At 37.9% G+C, this 16,973-nt stretch overlaps 2 long non-coding RNA genes across 2 annotated transcripts; one reads left to right on the forward strand and one right to left on the reverse strand.

Annotated features, from left to right (window-relative positions):
* Positions 1-204: 204 nt before the first annotated feature.
* LOC120477296 (uncharacterized) lies at positions 205-2,457 on the forward strand. The gene is made up of 3 exons (XR_016169382.1): positions 205-456; positions 1,514-1,626; positions 1,791-2,457. It is a non-coding gene; the product is annotated as an uncharacterized LOC120477296 (long non-coding RNA).
* Positions 2,458-4,133: 1,676 nt separating this feature from the next.
* LOC148978147 (uncharacterized) lies at positions 4,134-6,845 on the reverse strand. Its single transcript, XR_016169385.1, has 3 exons — positions 6,161-6,845; positions 4,980-5,092; positions 4,134-4,803 (listed from the first exon to the last, which is right to left on the reverse strand). It is a non-coding gene; the product is annotated as an uncharacterized LOC148978147 (long non-coding RNA).
* Positions 6,846-16,973: the final 10,128 nt, after the last annotated feature.

Below are 16,973 nucleotides of genomic sequence, written 5' to 3' on the forward strand. Positions count from 1 at the left end.
ATAAAAAACCTGTTTATAAAGCATGTTATGTTTATATTAACAGAGTTGTTTCTTTTTTTGTGGCCGTTAGTTAGTTAGTATTTCCAGTTGCATTCATTTGGACCAATCAGAGCTAATCTTTTCAAAACAAGCTTGCCGGCAATTGTCCAATCACACACTGCCATTTGAACTTACATGTTGGGCGGGGCGCGGACAGCGGATACTGACTGTCTGTGGTATCCCATTATAGCTTCGGATATTTCAACAGAAATCATGTATTTTCCAAATTTTGCTTTGTTATTTCACTGACTCTGACCTATGTGGATAGCACCGATCTAATATTAAGAGAACACACGAGCAGATTACCAGGTCGTCAGCTCCCGCGAACAATTTAGCAGTGAAGAGGACAACGCAGAGGTACGCCGCCACGACATGGACAGAGCAAGATACTGCCAGAAAATATCTTACTTCTTGGTGGTAAGTTTATTAGTTTAAGTGATTAGTATAATTGGCTTTATTCTCACTTTGGGTTTAGTTTAAAATATTTTCAGTAGTTGATGACGATGTTCTGTGGATTACTGGCGTTTCTGTTGATTTGACACTAAAGCGAGTTAACGTTTATCCATTGACGTCTATCAACTTAATGTTATAGATCTAGACAGTGAAAACAACTATAAAAACATTGCACACTGTGTTTGCAGAAAAAAAAGGTTATTAATGGTGATTACACAACAGGCTTGATTGTCCCTAAGTAACTTCTTGTGTTTTAAATATTATAATATATTTTAAACTCTAATAAAACTTACACATTTGTGATATTTAATTCATAGTAAAATCTAATTAATTATTAGTAGGCTGTCAGTTTTCATGTCAATTCGATAAATAAATTAAGTTGTAATCACCAACTATAAGCTTTCACAAAACCAATTCTTAAATATCTTGCACTGAGAAATTAAAATGATGTTAAATAATGAAATTAGAGATTTTATATTTAATATTTAGCCTAGCCAAGGAATTTGCACATTGCAAAGACATTTTTTTATTAAACCTAACCGTGAGTAGATGAGGTCAAGTCGAGTAAGTAGTAGTTGATCCTCTTGATTTGTAACTTTTTGTTGGTGAAAAACAACAAAAAAGGCAATAGTGTGTCATGTAGCAGCTAAGTAGCTAAGTGACCTATTATATATTAACACGTATTTGAAAAATGAATATGTATTTTGCCTGATTATGCATTGAATTATGCAATCACATAATCGTGTTTTTCTCGAGGGACTGATTTATATGATTTTATGTGTGGTATTCAGCTTTTTTACATTTAATCAAGTCGTTATCAGCTGTCACCAACTTGTAACTTTCAATAGAATGTTCTGTCTTTATTAATAATGAATAATTAATAATAGCGTGGAAGTTACAGTAATGGTTCATTAAATATGTTTCACCATTTAAACAAAAGACAAATTATATATGAAGAACACAAACTAGTGTTTGTTCTGCCCTAACTTTGTATAACATGCAACTTGATTTTTTCTTGTAGAGCTTCCAGGGATATTATCATCTCTCAAAGAGGCCCTGGAGTCCATGAAACGAGGTTCATTCAGCTCAAGCCCAAGATCATCTGAGCTGTGTCTTCCTGAAACCTCAGAAATGGTTAGAAAATTCTTTATGATAAAGAAAAATCCTATTTGTTATAATAATTATATCTGACTTTTTGTGCATTAAGTGTTCTGAATTAAGTAACAAAGTGACAGCTTTTTATTAGAATTATAAATGAACTAGTTTATACTAATGCTTGTTTTTTTTATTCTTTCCAGATTTCCCTCGGTGGTTCTGATGTCCCCAAAAGAGTCTATGGCAGACTGAAAAAGTCACGAACTTCTCTTTTTACTCAAGATTTGGCCACTTTACTTTTTGCTATTGTATTTCACTTTGTTTGACTTAAAGGATTAGTTCACTTTAAAAAAAAAAAAAACCTTTTGCTGATAGCTTACTCGCCCCCATGCCAAGATATCCATGTCATTCTTTCTTCAGTTGAAAAGAAATTAAGGTTTTTGATGAAAACATTCCAGGATTTTCTCCATATAATGGACTTCATTGGGGACCAAACGGTTCAAGGTCCAAAAGACAGTTTCTATGCAAACTGTTCAAAGGGCTTTAAACGATTCCAGACGATGAATAAGGGTCTTATCAAGCGAAACGATCGGTCATTTAAAAAAAAAAAAGTTTAAGTTTTATAAGCTCAAATGGTCGCCTTGCTCTGTTCTGTTATGCATGTTCATGACTCTCCTATTTGAACTCGTTCATCAAAATTAACAAATCTTTTTCCGAGTCATTAGGTTCATGAATTGACTCGAAAAAAGATTTGTCAGGGCTGCCAACTCTCAAGCATTCAGCACAAGACTCTCGCAATTGAGCCAATTCTCATGCTTTCACAACAAATTGATCAACAAAAATCCCAGTGAAGTCCATTATATGGAGAAAATCCTGGAATGTTTTCATCAAAAACCTTAATTTCTTTTCGACTGAAGAAAGAAAGACATGGACATTTTGGAAGACATGGGGGTGAGTAAATTATCACCAAAAGTTTTTTCAAAAGTGAACTACTCCTTTCAGTTAGTTTATTTATTTATTTATTTTTGTCCTGTTTAATACCTCTGCAAATCAATGCATTTTATGTTAATGTATTTTGTTTAGTTTTCATAATGCTTTACTGATGTAGTGCATTAAAGTTTATCTTTCAAAGAGTGTTTGTGTGTTTTGTAGAAATATTTTTTTACTGGGTTTTGTTGAATTCAAATGTTTAAATGTATTTTTAATACATTAAAATATATTATTTTTATATTAAATGGTTTTTGGAAAAATATATTTTTAATATGTTAATAGTGGGTCCTATAGTGTTCTACTAATACATTATTAATAAGCTGAAATTATATTTAAAATATACTTAGAACGCATTAATCTGAAGCTAAAAATATACTAATGCTGTATTTCTAAAGTCTATTTAAAGTGTATTAAAATACACTTTAAATAAGTGCTATTATATTACATTAAATGTACTTAAAATGGTTCCATTTTAGCACAATTTAGTATAATAAAATATATTACTATTACCTTAAAATTGAACTTAAATACATATTAAAGTACACTTAATATACTTGAAGTTGTTTCAATTTAGCACATTTAATACATATTTAATACGGTATACTTAAAATACATTAAGTATATCAAAATAAGTACAATTTAAATATATTTCCTTTTCACCTGGGCAGTCTGAGATGGTGATGGCTTTAGTGGGTTTGCCGTCCTTCCCGCCCAGCTCTCCTATTCTCTTCACCACATCCCAGGTGAAAAGGAAATGTATTTAAATTGTACTTATTTTGATATACTTAATGTATTTTAAGTGCACCGTATTAAATATGTATTAAATGTGCTAAATTGAAACAACTTCAAGTATATTAAGTGTACTTTAATATGTATTTAAGTTCAATTTTAAGGTAATAGTAATATATTTTATTATATTAAATTGTGCTAAAATGGAACCATTTTAAGTACATTTAATGTAATATAATAGCACTTATTTAAAGTGTATTTTAATACACTTTAAATCGACTTTAGAAATACAGCATTAGTATATTTTAGCTTCACATTAATGCGTTCTAAGTATATTTTAAATATAATTTCAGCTTATTAATAATGTATTTGTAGAACACTATAGGACCCACTATTAACATATTAAAAATATATTTTTTCCAAAAACCATTTAATATAAAAATAATATATTTTAATGTATTAAAAATACAGTTAAACATTTTAATTCAACAAAACCCAGTAAAAAAAATATTTCTACAAAACACACAAACACTCTTTGAAAGATAAACTTTAATGCACTACATCAGTAAAGCATTATGAAAACTAAACAAAATACATTAACATAAAATGCATTGATTTGCAGAGGTATTAAACAGAACAAAAAATAAATAAACTAACTGAAAGGAGTAGTTCACTTTAAAAAAACACTTTTGCTGATAATTTACTCACCCCCATGTCTTCCAAGATGTCCATGTCTTTCTTTCTTCAGTTGAAAAGGAATTAAGGTTTTTGATGAAAACATTCCAGGATTTTTCTCCATATAATGGACTTCATTGGGAACAAAACGGTTCAGGGTCCAATGGCTAACAGTCAATTTGTCGTGAAAGCATGAGAATTGCTCAATTGCGAGAGTCTCGTGCTGAATGCTTGAGAGTTGGCAGCCCTGACAAATCTTTTTTCAAGTCAATTCATTCATTTCGTTCGTTGAATGAACCTAATGACTCAGAAAAAGATTTGTTAATTTTGATGAACGAGTTTGAATAGGAGAGTTATGAACATGCATAACAGAACAGAGCAAGGCGACCATTTGAGCTTATAAAACTTAAACGTTGTTTTTTTTTTTTTAAATGACCGATCGTTTAGCTTGATAAGACCCTTATTCATCGTCTGGAATCGTTTAAAGCCCTTTGAACAGTTTGCACAGAAACTGCCTTTTGGACCTTGAACCGTTTGGTTCCCAATGAAGTCCATATGGAGAAAATCCTGAAATGTGTTCATCAAAAACCTTAATTTCTTTTCAACTGAAGAAAGAATGACATGGATATCTTGGCATGGGGGTGGGTAAGTTATCAGCAAAAGTTTGTTTTTTTTTTTTAAGTGAACTAATCCTTTAAGTCAAACAAAGTGAAATACAATGGCAAAAAGTAAAGTGGCCAAATCTTGAGTATAAAGAGAAGTTCGTGACTTGTTCAGTCTGCCATAGACTCTTTTGGGGACATCAGAACCACCGAGGGAAATCTGGAAAGAATTAAAAAAAACAAGCATTAGTATAAACTTGTTCATTTATAATTCTAATAAAAAGCTGTCACTTTGTTACTTAATTCAGAACACTTATTGAAGTATTAATGCACAAAAAGTCAGATATAATTATTATAACAAATAGGATTTTTCTTTATCATAAAGAATTTTCTAACCATTTCTGAGGTTTCAGGAAGACACAGCTCAGATGATCTTGGGCTTGAGCTGAATGAACCTCGTTTCATGGACTCCAGGACCTCTTTGAGAGATGCTAATATCCCTGGAAGCTCTACAAGAAAAAATAAAGTTGCATGTTATACAAAGTTAGGGCAGAACAAACACTAGTTTGTGTTCTTCATATGTAATTTGTATTTTGTTTAAATGGTAAAACATATTTAATGAACCATTACTGTAACTTCCACCCTATTATTAAAGTAATTATTCATTATTAATAAAGACAGAACATTCTATTGAAAGTTACAAGTTGGTGACAGCTGATAACGACTTGATTAAATGTAAAAAAGCTGAATACCACACATAAAATCATATAAATCAGTCCCTCGAGAAAAACACGATTATGCGATTGCATAATTCAATGCATAATCAGGCAAAATACATATTCATGCGGGGGACGCAATTTTTCAAATACGTGTTAATAGGTCACTTAGCTACTTAGCTGCTACATGACACACTATTGACTGTTTTTGTTGTTTTTCACCAACAAAAAGTTACAAATCAAGAGGATCAACTACTACTTACTCGACTTGACCTCATCTACTCACGGTTAGGTTTAATATAAAAAAATGTCTTTGCAATGTGCAAATTCCTTGGTTAGGCTAAATATTAAATATAAAAACTCTCATTTCATTATTTAACATCGTTTTAATTTTTCAGTGCAAGATATTTAATAATTGGTTTTATGAAAGCTTATAGTTGGTGATTACAACTTAATTTATTTATCGAATTGACATGAAAACTGACAGCCTACTAATAATTAATTAGATTTTACTATGAATTAAATATCACAAATGTGAAAGTTTTATTAGAGCTTAAAATATATTATAATATTTAAAACACAAGAAGTTACTTAGGGACAATCAAGCCTGTCGTGTAATCACCATAACCTTTTTTCTGAAAACACAGTGTGCAATGTTTTTATAGTTGTATTATGTCACTGTCTAGATCTATAACAATTAAGTTGATAGACGTCAATGGATAGACGATAACTCGCTTTAGTGTCAAATCAACAGAAACGCCAGTAATCCACACAACATCGTCATCAACTTCTGAAAATATTTTCTAAACTCAAAGTGAGAATAAAGCCAATTACACTAATCACTTAAACTAATAAACTTACCACCAAGAAGTAAGATCTTTTCTGGCAGTATCTTGCTCTGTCCATGTCGTGGCGGCGCAGCTCTGCGTTGTCCTCTTCACTGCTAAATTGTTCGCGGGAGCTGACGACCTGGTAATCTGCTCGTGTGTTCTCTCAATATTAGATCGGTGCTATCCACATTCACTAGGTCCGAGTCAGTGAAATAACAAAGCAAAATTTGGAAAATACATGATTTCTGTTGAAATATCCGAAGCTATAATGGGATACCACAGACAGTCAGTATCCGTTGTCCGCGCCCCGCCCAACATGTAAGTTCAAATGGCAGTGTGTGATTGGACAATTGCCGGCAAGCTTGTTTTGAAAAGATTGGCTCTGATTGGTCCAAATGAATGCAACTGGAAATATTAACTAACATCCACAAAAAAGAAACAACTCTGTTAATATAAACATAACATGCTTTATAACAAGTTTTTTTTATTCATTTTGGCTAAACAAATGTAAGAGTCAAGCTTTAAGAAATTAATTTTGTTTTTCTAGTATGTACACCTGATCTTTTATGTTGATGTGTGCAAGTACTGGTATTCACTTGTTTTGTGGAAAAGACTATTTGATTAATTAATGCAGAAGTATAGAAGTGCATTACTTGTTAGTCAAATTTTAGTGCTTTTCATAATTATAACAAATTAATTTAAAAAAGTTAAACCTAAAACACATAAAGTGTGAAATACATATGCATTGAGTTAAGTGTTAGTAGTATTACAAAAAGTGTGTTAGTTTTTGGTATATTTCTTAAAAGCTTAACTGAGCACATATTTATAATTAAAGTGCTACTTCTAGTCTTTGTAGAAATATACAATTAATTTCGATACATGTTTAATTGCCTTCATGTTAGGAAGGGAATTAAAGGGACTTGAATTTTTAAACTTGAAGTGAACACAAAAATACTTTAATTTAGCAACAAGTATGCTTTCTGTAAATACACTAAAACTTCACTAAAACTATGTTTGTTTTTAGCATATTTCTAAAAGTGTAATTAAGTGTATATTTATTATCATTGTGTTTCTAGTAAAACATTTTTAAATATAATTAAAATATGTTTGTATTTAGCATATTTCTTAAAAATGTAATTAAATACCAATGTACTTCTAGTACACTTTTTAGAAACATATTTAAAGCATGATTGTCATTAGCATATTTATTAAAAATATAATTAAGCACACATTTATTACCAATGTACTAATAATATACTTTTTTAGAAATACATTAAAAGTATGCTTTTCTATAGTGTATTTCTTAAAAGTGTATTTAAACATATATTTATTACCAATGTACTTCTAATATACTTTTTAGAAATACATTTAAAGTATAATTATCATTAGCATATTTATTAAAAATATAATAAAGCATACATTTATTACCAATATATTACTAATATACTTTTTATAAATACATTAAAAGTATGCTTTTCTATAGTATATTTCTTAAAAGTGTAATTAAATATATATTTATTACCAATGTACTTCTAATATACTTTTTAGAAATACATTTAAAGTATGCTTTTCTATAGTATATTTCTTAAAAGTGTAATTAAATATATATTTATTACCAATGTACTTCTAGTATACTTTTTAGAAATATACTAAAATGCAATAAAATACATTTTTAGTACACTTTAAATAAGCATGTTGTAAATACAAATGTATTATAAACACACTATTTGTATTTCAAATATATTTTTAATACATTTAATACAACGTCTTTTTCACCTGGGATCCATGCCTTCTTTGACGAAGCCGAAAGCCACGTGCTTGAAGTCCAGGTGTTCTGCTTTCTTGAGGGTGATGAAGAACTGCGAGCTGTTGGTGTCTCTGCCGCGGTTGGCCATGGACAGCAGTCCCGGGCCCGTGTGCCTCACGTCGAAGTTCTCGTCCTCAAACTTCCCTCCGTAGATGGACCGTCCTCCCGTCCCGTCCCCGCTGGTGATGTCACCCCCCTGAGAGACAACAGACCAATCAATCACCTTTACTGGTGTGTGTTCACAACCAGACCAAACCACCAGTCATGCACCCAGTCCTGATATATTCTCCATAAATCAGACGCAGTGTCTGAATATGCGCCCATGACTGCTGACGATCTAACCTATTAGCATAGATCCCGCCCTGAGCCGCACGTTCACAGGTTCAGGCTTTTAAAGTTTGTCCTTTCGATGTCTTACAGGTTAGGCCGTTGTTGGCCGGATCACGCTAGCATTCTGCTATTGTGTGACGTCATCACAGTTTTGAACGTATTTTTAGAACAGATAAGTGAACTTAAAAATGCAGTTTTCAGCTGAGTGTATTATCTTAGCCCTCCCTTTTGAATGCAACTTTCAAATTACTTGACAAAAAATTACATCCTGAGAAAAGTGGATTTCTGGAGGTGAAACCCCATTGACTCCCATTCATTCTGCACTCGACCGCGAGCGCCCCCGCATGGACAGAGACGCGTTACTGCAGCCGGTCCACAACCCGGAAGTAACCAGCCAGTGCCAATTCTCTTCAATTAGATATTCTCTGATTCTGTGAGATTCTCCAGGTTTGAGTATCTGAAGCCCGAGCTGTACAGGCTCCGCCCTCTTCTGGAAAGGGGGCGTGGAGCAGAAGCTCATTTGCATTTAAAGGGACATGAAAACCTTTCACACCCAAATAGAAAATATCTAATAAATTATCTGTGGGGTATTTAGAACTGAGACTTCAGACAGATACTGGGGACACCTGAGTCTTATACTGTATTACATAAAAGGGGGATAATAGGTCCCCTTTAAAATCAAAGAAAAAAAGTGTTTATGAAAAATCCTAAACAATAAAATGACAATAAAACCCACAATTTCAAAAAAAGTCCCCGTTCAAATAACGCAATGAATGATGCAGACTCGCTCTCTGACAGTAGATGGCGCTAATGAAACAGAGAAATGCCCTGGTAAACAACATTATGATTCCTGTTTTTTCATCCCCAAATTTAAGAACAGTTGAAACGATAACTTAGACTTTTCTTTTACATTTAAAATTAAAAGGCTTACATAAAAAGGCTTATATGTTCTGAGTTTAAGGAGACATGCAGTGTTGCGGCCTCACCTGACACATGAAGTCGGGGACGATCCTGTGGAAGACGGAGCTGTGGAAACCGAAGCCCTTCTCGCCCGTGCACAGAACCCGGAAGTTCTCCGCCGTTTTGGGAACGATGTGAGCGAACAGCTCCATGACGATTCTCCCAGCCGGCTCGCCATCGACGGCCATGTTGAAGAACACCACGGGGTTGGAGTCTCGAGAATGGGCCTCGGCCACGGACACCTGAGCGCAGTCGGCCCGCGACATGAAGCTCTGGCAGTCGACGAACGCTCGTCTGAAGGACTCGGCCAGCTCGGGAGTCTTGAACTTGGCCGCGAGCTGCTCAACCTTCCCGTCTCCCTCTGTTAGTGGGAACACACACACACACACGTGAACAACACTGCACAGCAGTTTCCACTAGGGCTCAGTTTTATTCATTAAAAAAATGTCAGTTTGCTGTTGTGTGTTCGAGTAGTTTATTACGCGTCTGCTATGAAACCACGTTACTGATGCACAAACAGTTATGCACTATTGTAACCTAATTTTCCTTGCATGCACATTAAGGAAATTATATTTTATTTAAGAACAATTATTTCAAAAGTTAATACACTTTAAAAAGTGAAGTCATTTCAAAAGTGGTTTATATTTGCCCATTGCACTCGCTTGCGCCCTCTTGTGGGCACAGGAGACAATACAGTAGTTTCCCCTGTAACATGAAGTGTTGCCTAAAGAATTCAAATTTAGCCAAACTTTAAGAAAGAAACTCAAGTTTCGCTCATCAGCCCTAGTGTCCAGCGGGTGCGGTGCGAGGGCTGTACCGGAGTGGTCGGTGGCGGTCCACACCAGTGCGTTGGCCGAGGTGTTCATGGGCTTGAGCTCCATGCTCTGGCTGATGGTGTGGTTGGCACAGACCTTCAGCACCTGCTCGCGTCTCATCAGCACACGGTAGCACTTCTTGACGGGGTGGAAGAGGATCTTGATGTCTCCCACACCGCGCTCTTTCCACTGGTTGAGCTCGCGGTCCCAGCGGTAGAGTTTAGTCCTTTCTTTGAACAGGATATCCTCGTCCTCCTCGCCAGACTTCACCTCCACCTGCAGGAGTCACATCACGTCACGTCAGCTCCCTGTGTAAATACCCATCTATCTTACCGCTGTCACATGCTCAAACACAGGCTCTGACCAAAACACACTTTTATAAATGTTAAAACTCAACTATTTTTAAGAAAAGGGATGAGAAAATTATATTCCTGATATCTGGGCAAAGTCATCCAGCGATCGCCGTAGAAGAATAAAACACAGATAGAGATCTACCGACTGACGAAACATGAAAACAAACTGGACTGTGACAATATAAGGCTCATCTGTGTTCAAGCCATCTCGGGTATTTTAAAGTATGTTTATAATCGTTATAGCCTTTAGAGTACAATATATAACATAATTCTGCCTCAATCTAAGACATGAAGTCCCGTTAGACCGGTTATTTCAAACACTCGACTGACGTTATGAAGTGAAGCGGGTCATTCAGTGTTCTCATTGGTTGGTCAACAGGTTTGTAAAGAGAGATGCAGGTTCTGAGTGACTCAAACTCTCAGCATCTACTGCAAACTGACCCATCCACTGATCTCAGAGCTGCGCTTCATCATGAAACACTGCGCATATAAAACTGATTTCATAATTGCACTTATCGTTTGGCCCTTGATTAACCTCACACACACACACACACACACACCTCTGGCAAGGACACGATCGGCTCAAAGTGGATGTCCTCATTACGGGGAGATTCGTCATCACTGCCCTCTTCTCCTTCATCGTGTGCTTCTCCTCCTTCAGTTCGCACGGGTGCATTACCGAAGACCGCGGCTCCGGCGTTTGACCAAGAAAAATTATCATCTACAGAAATAAACGTCAGAAAAAAAAGTGAGAATTTTCACAAATGCCCGTATCGGCGAGTATCCTCGTGAAAAGACAGCACGTGTAGTTTCAGGATACTGGATCCGGGCATTGAGTCTTTAATGGCGGACAGCATCAGGAATATTAGGCTGCTGTCACTAGGGTTATTCAACAACACAAAAACTAAATACACCCACTGCTCTAGACTGAATAACTTTACAACTAAAAAAACATTTTATATTTCATTCATACAGTGAAGACTATGCAGTGTTATTATACATTTGATACTTTGATAAAGGTTTGGTTAAGGGTAGATGAGAGACACCTCTCACTGTGGGAAACACCTCTTGCTTGGACCTCCATCAAGCCCTAAACACAATCACACCGACTGAGACGAAGCCCCGCACCGTCCCGTATGAACACCAGCGCCGGCCCAAACAGCACAGCTCTCCGAGGGGAGGATAATGGGCTCTCTGGTGAGATCTCACTCGTCAAGGTTATACCCATAAAGCTTGGGAATATAAGATGGATGTGGGGGCAAGATAACCCTGGGAAATTAGTGTGTGAACCTGATGCACGCAGGGTTAAAGGAAATGCCTGTACCCGCATCAGAGGTCAGGGCGAGCAGTAACGACGTCTATGACATCATCTTCATATCCTGCTCAAATGGGCCTTTCAGGCGCAGGGACAGATCCCAAACTGGGAACATAGGTCTGATAACGCACACCATTCATAAATATACTTATGATAGGATGCTTATCTACTGTCACACCATTAAAACCCATGTGACATGATGCAACGGCTGCAATCGTAGAGAAGGCCTTCCCGTCCTCCAGTATCGCCTGACAATGTACGGTATGAAGAACGGCATCTTTGACCCAGAGGTCTCTCGCTGAGGAAGACACCACGGATGTGAATACAGGAGTTGAGCCATCTCTGCGGTCTATGGCCTTCCTGGCAATAATGGAGGCCTAATTCTGGACGGAGTGGGAGGATGAGGTGTACTGGTGGCCAGGGATGTGCTAATGCATCTCCAGTGAGAAGAACAGGCATGAAGACTTCTGGAAAGGATTCCCCGTCTGTTAGTATAAGGACCCACTGTTGTGTTGATGATCAGATGCACACAACAACTCTTTATTTGCAGGAGGAAGTGTTTGAGGGCCAGGTATACTGCAAGGAGCTTCACTATGCATTACTTTGGTTATGTCCATTATCGCTGCCCAACCCTGAAAGGACGGTGGTGGTGACCACCTTGCAGTCTGAAATCACTCCCATTATCACCTCTTTACTGTTACTACATGCATTTACTCCAGTAATAACAGTAAATTATACATTGTCACAAGTAACTAACCCTAAACCAACCCCTAACTCTAAAGTAAGTGAGTACAACACACTACGTCTCAATGAAGTAACCATAGGACGCTATTTTGGGCCATCGCTACAGTTTATATGGGATGGGGCGGGGCTTCCCGGAGCACTGGCCTGATAGGTGTTTGTATAGGAGGATCTTTGTTGACATTATTGTACGCATGCGCGAGTCGTTGGGTGGCAAGAAAACAATAGAATGGCCGGCTGTAAAGACGCGACAAGCACTTTCAAGAGAGTTAGCCGGCAAAATCCACAATATATAAGCACTTTAATATCTGACGACCGGAGGAGGTTTGGAGAGAAGCTCAAAATTTGTATTGGTGTCAAAACCGACGCCCATATGTGATTTGGGATGTCAAAAAACGTCGGTCCGACTCGCCCGTGTCTTGGCCACTATAATCTGCTGGGGAGACATTTATTCTAATTTAATAGAAACCCCTGGACCCTTCACTCATGACAGATTAAAGGCTTTCAGAAGTCGGGAGGCCTATGATTATTTTGTTTCTCGAAAAGTTGTGCCGATCTTTTCTGCCAAACAGAAAGCAGTGATAGTGCTAAAAAATGACATCATTAATTTTGCTTAAACATACACGCCACTTTCAAATCAAGTGGCGTGTTATCTTTATGCATTTTGAGCTATGCGTGTATGTCTCTGCCGTTAAATGAAGCGAAACGAAGCAAAATGTAGATCTGCATCTGGGGAGCGATATTTTGTCCTAGAATGGTACCGTTAGGGGAAGACTCATGAATGGTATTAGCCACAGTGACGGGTAGGTTTAGGGACGGGGTTGGGGTAGGTCATATTTATATACAGTAATGTAACGTTAAGTCAATGGTGTTCATAAACACGCTGAAAAGCGATTATGCGTGTTGGAAATACGAATCGGCGTGTTATACATGCGCCATTTCATGAGATCAGTCTAAAGCCCTATGGTTAAAGCAGAGGTAAAGTTAGAGTCACAGCGTGATCTCCCGTGGGTGATGGCAGAACGGAGAAATAATCACTGCTCACTGCAAAGCTGGGTAAGTCTTCATTGATCAGTGTTCTTATTTATTTATTTATTAAAATTAAAAACTTTTTATCAGGCCCCCAACAAGCCGTACAGTCGAGCACACAGCAAGAGTGAACCATCCTCGTCTCTAAATCCTCCTCCAAACGTGCAAAACAATCAAATTACAGGTATCTAGCGGGATTTCTTGCCACACGATTCCCATGATGCAACGCGACAAACGTAAACAATGACATCACAAAAGATCCTCCTATAGGGATTCATGTATGACCACACAAGAGGCGTTTCCCATAGTGAGATGGAGCGAGCCGACCGAAAACCTTTTCACTGTTTATTTCATTTGTCTTTGTTCTATTATATTTATTCGTACTTGGATTATTTGTCCTTATTTTATTACTTACTGATTACTTTCTTTTATAAAGGTTAAATTTACATTAGGCTAGTAGTTTTTGCTGTAATATCAAAACTGGAAAAGAGAATTGTGATATTTCACAGGCATCTAAACATCTGAAAAGCAGTCTAGTAGAAAAGATCCTCAGCACCGAGTCCTGCTGGAGCAGCTCTACATTTGTGGCGAGCACAAGACAAATCAAAGTGTCGGTATCAGTGCAGAATGAACTAAAATGTACTGTATTATTTAGTGAAAACACAGGGCTCCTGTGTGTTGATGAGAGCAGCAGTTCACAGACAGTGTGTGTGTGTGTGTGTGTGTGTGTGTGTGTGTGTGTGTGTCCTGTGCTCTGGCTGGCGCTACAGCTTCATGCTAGATCTCTCATTCTCACTAAGGAATAGTTTCCTGCCATCATGATTTTATCATTTTTCACTCAGCCCTGCTAGAAAACTCAACAGAAAGAATTGTGAATTTGACTGCAGTCTTTATTATTAAAAATAAAATCTATTGACGCAGACACATTGGTTAAACGCTGGTTAAAATGTAAACAGAACACTCACCTTTTTTGCCAAAAGCAAATTCTCCTGCAGTCTTTGCCAAGTCTCCAAATGAAAACGCACTCTCAGATGCGAATGCAAAAGGAAGACCTGCTGGAGAAGAGCAAAGACGTCAGACGACACCAAAGGCAAACGCTGGACGAGTTTGACTGAACGTCCCTGTCCTTCACTCTCTGACCTCGGCTGGACTTCATTCACATGTCATTCTAATAATAAATGTTCCTTATTTTTGGTTTCAAACACTTAACTTATATTTCCCTGAACCAAAGTAGTTACTGTTTTTCATTGTCTTATCGTCGTGTCAGTGTGTTTTTCATTCAGTGAGATCTGCTCTCTCGTTATAATCAATGAAAGACGAATCTCTTATTCATATCGTGTTTGCTCTGTGTGTTATGATGACAGCATTCGTGAGAGTTCAGCAGACATCACTGTGATTGGCTCTCTTTATAGGAGGAGGACACGTGTACCTGCAGTGGAGCTGGACTCGCTCTCGCTGCTCCTCTTCGTGGAGAGGTCAATGGGGTCAACGCTGCCGTCCACGGGAGGCTCTTCCGCTGCTGCATCATGGGAAGGCTCCGGCTTCACCTGTGTGTCCAGAACAAGACACGAGTCAAACCGGTGCTGCTAATCACGTCTCATGTCAGTGTTCAGAAAGTCCTCTGACCTGAGCGTGCTGCAGTGTGTGTAGCTCTGCGCTGACGTCGTCGGGTCGCTCGGAGTCGGAGTCGCTGCTGATGTCACACAGGAAGGTGGGCGGCAGCTTCAGGCGTCTGGCTCTCTGCTCCTCGTCTGCAGTCGGCTTCTTCTCCCACACTAGTGTGACCTCAGAGTCTGCAAACACACACTCTCCTTCAGAGTCTGCAAACACACACTCGCTCTCAGCACTGAAAGCAGAGTGTTTTAACCCCTGGGGTCGGCCATCACGCTGGCGCATTAGCCTCACTTTTTTTCTTATCAGTGCGAAAGAGACTCAAATAATTCAGTCGATTTTTGTCATACATAAGTGTTATATGTCATTCAAAACTGTTAAAAGTCTACTTTCATTGGTGTACACTCATAATAAAAACAAAAGGTAGTGATTTTCATAAAAGAAATGAACTAAACGATGTGCGACCTGCCGTCTCTCGCAGTGTGAAGAGAACGAACAAACTCAACATGAGAGAGATGTCTTTACAAAGCTTGAAGTGTTCATTTTTAAATATAAATCTAAAACAAATATTCTCCGTTTAAGTAATGCGTATGAAAGCAACGAGAGGTCCAGTATCTCGAGCATCTGCTCATTATCTCTAATTATGAATATACAGTGCAGTTTAAATCTTTGCAAATAAATATCTTGTGTAAATTTTTTTAATTCCTTTAGTGGCCAGTGTGTGAGTGCACGATTCTTGGGTGAGGGGGCGTGGTCAATGGGAAATCAGCCGTAGGCCACGCCCCCTACCCCTGTGGAAATAGGCCTGCAACCACAGCTGGAAAAACTCCTCAGCTGGAGGAAACACTGTAATGCACGTCACCTACCGTGATCTGACGGCCCTTCAGCTCCGTCCGGATACAGCTTTCCTTTCAGATTCCTCACTGCGGTTTCAAAATCTTCATCTGTGCAACACAGAGAGAGAAAACACATGTGATGATTAACCACACGGTCGAGGACCAGACACCTGCACACTGATCTGCCAATCTTTCTGTACAGCCGTTTCGGAGTTTAACAGCTCATTAAACAAGCACAGATCCTGGTAGTCCTGAGCTGTTCTCAGAGCACATCTTCAGACATGTGCTTTACTGGAACAGGTGACAGAAACCAGACTATATTTAAATACAGTGTAGATCTTACCATCGTCGTCATCGTCACTGACGTATCCTGGGACGTTTTTGTAACAGAAGAAGGCAGGAGGAAGCATCAGTCTGGCGGCCAGTTCTGCCTGCTCTCTCGTCGGCTTATGCTCAAATATGATCTCAACATCATCATCATCTTCATCACACACGTCCAGAGCGTTCTTCTGTTCTGACCCAGGCGAAACTGTCAACAAGAATAATTTCAGCTAATGCAACAGTTCAACGCAAAGTTTGGCACATCACGACTGAGGCATTAAGAATCAAGTCTTTTACAAATCTGAAACTGAAGAGCATGTAGCAGAAAACCCCTCAAACGTCTCATCTAGCGTCTGCGGCGACCACACACACATTTCACACCAAACAGAACAATAATAAAGACACACACATGCAAACACTCATGCTCCATATCAGACTGTGTGGAAAAAAAATGTAATCCATAAATTTCTTCTTAACGGCTCAATTACATTCAACTCTGAACCATAAACTGAATCAAGGTATCAACGTCTCAATGCAACGGAAGCAGCATCATATTTCCTTCCATATTGTGATGTATGCCAAAATTTGATCAGATTATTAGAAAATAACAGAAGTAGGGCGCCGGTGCTTGGTTCTATTCACTGCTTGTTGATTGGATTTTGAGATGTGGGCGTGGCTCTCGAGAGTATGCAGATGAGACAGAGCTGATTGGAGAAGACCTGCGTA

This window comes from Pimephales promelas, chromosome 7 (genome assembly GCF_988280905.1).
Source record: "Pimephales promelas chromosome 7, fPimPro1.hap1.1, whole genome shotgun sequence".
NCBI lineage: Eukaryota > Metazoa > Chordata > Actinopteri > Cypriniformes > Leuciscidae > Pimephales > Pimephales promelas.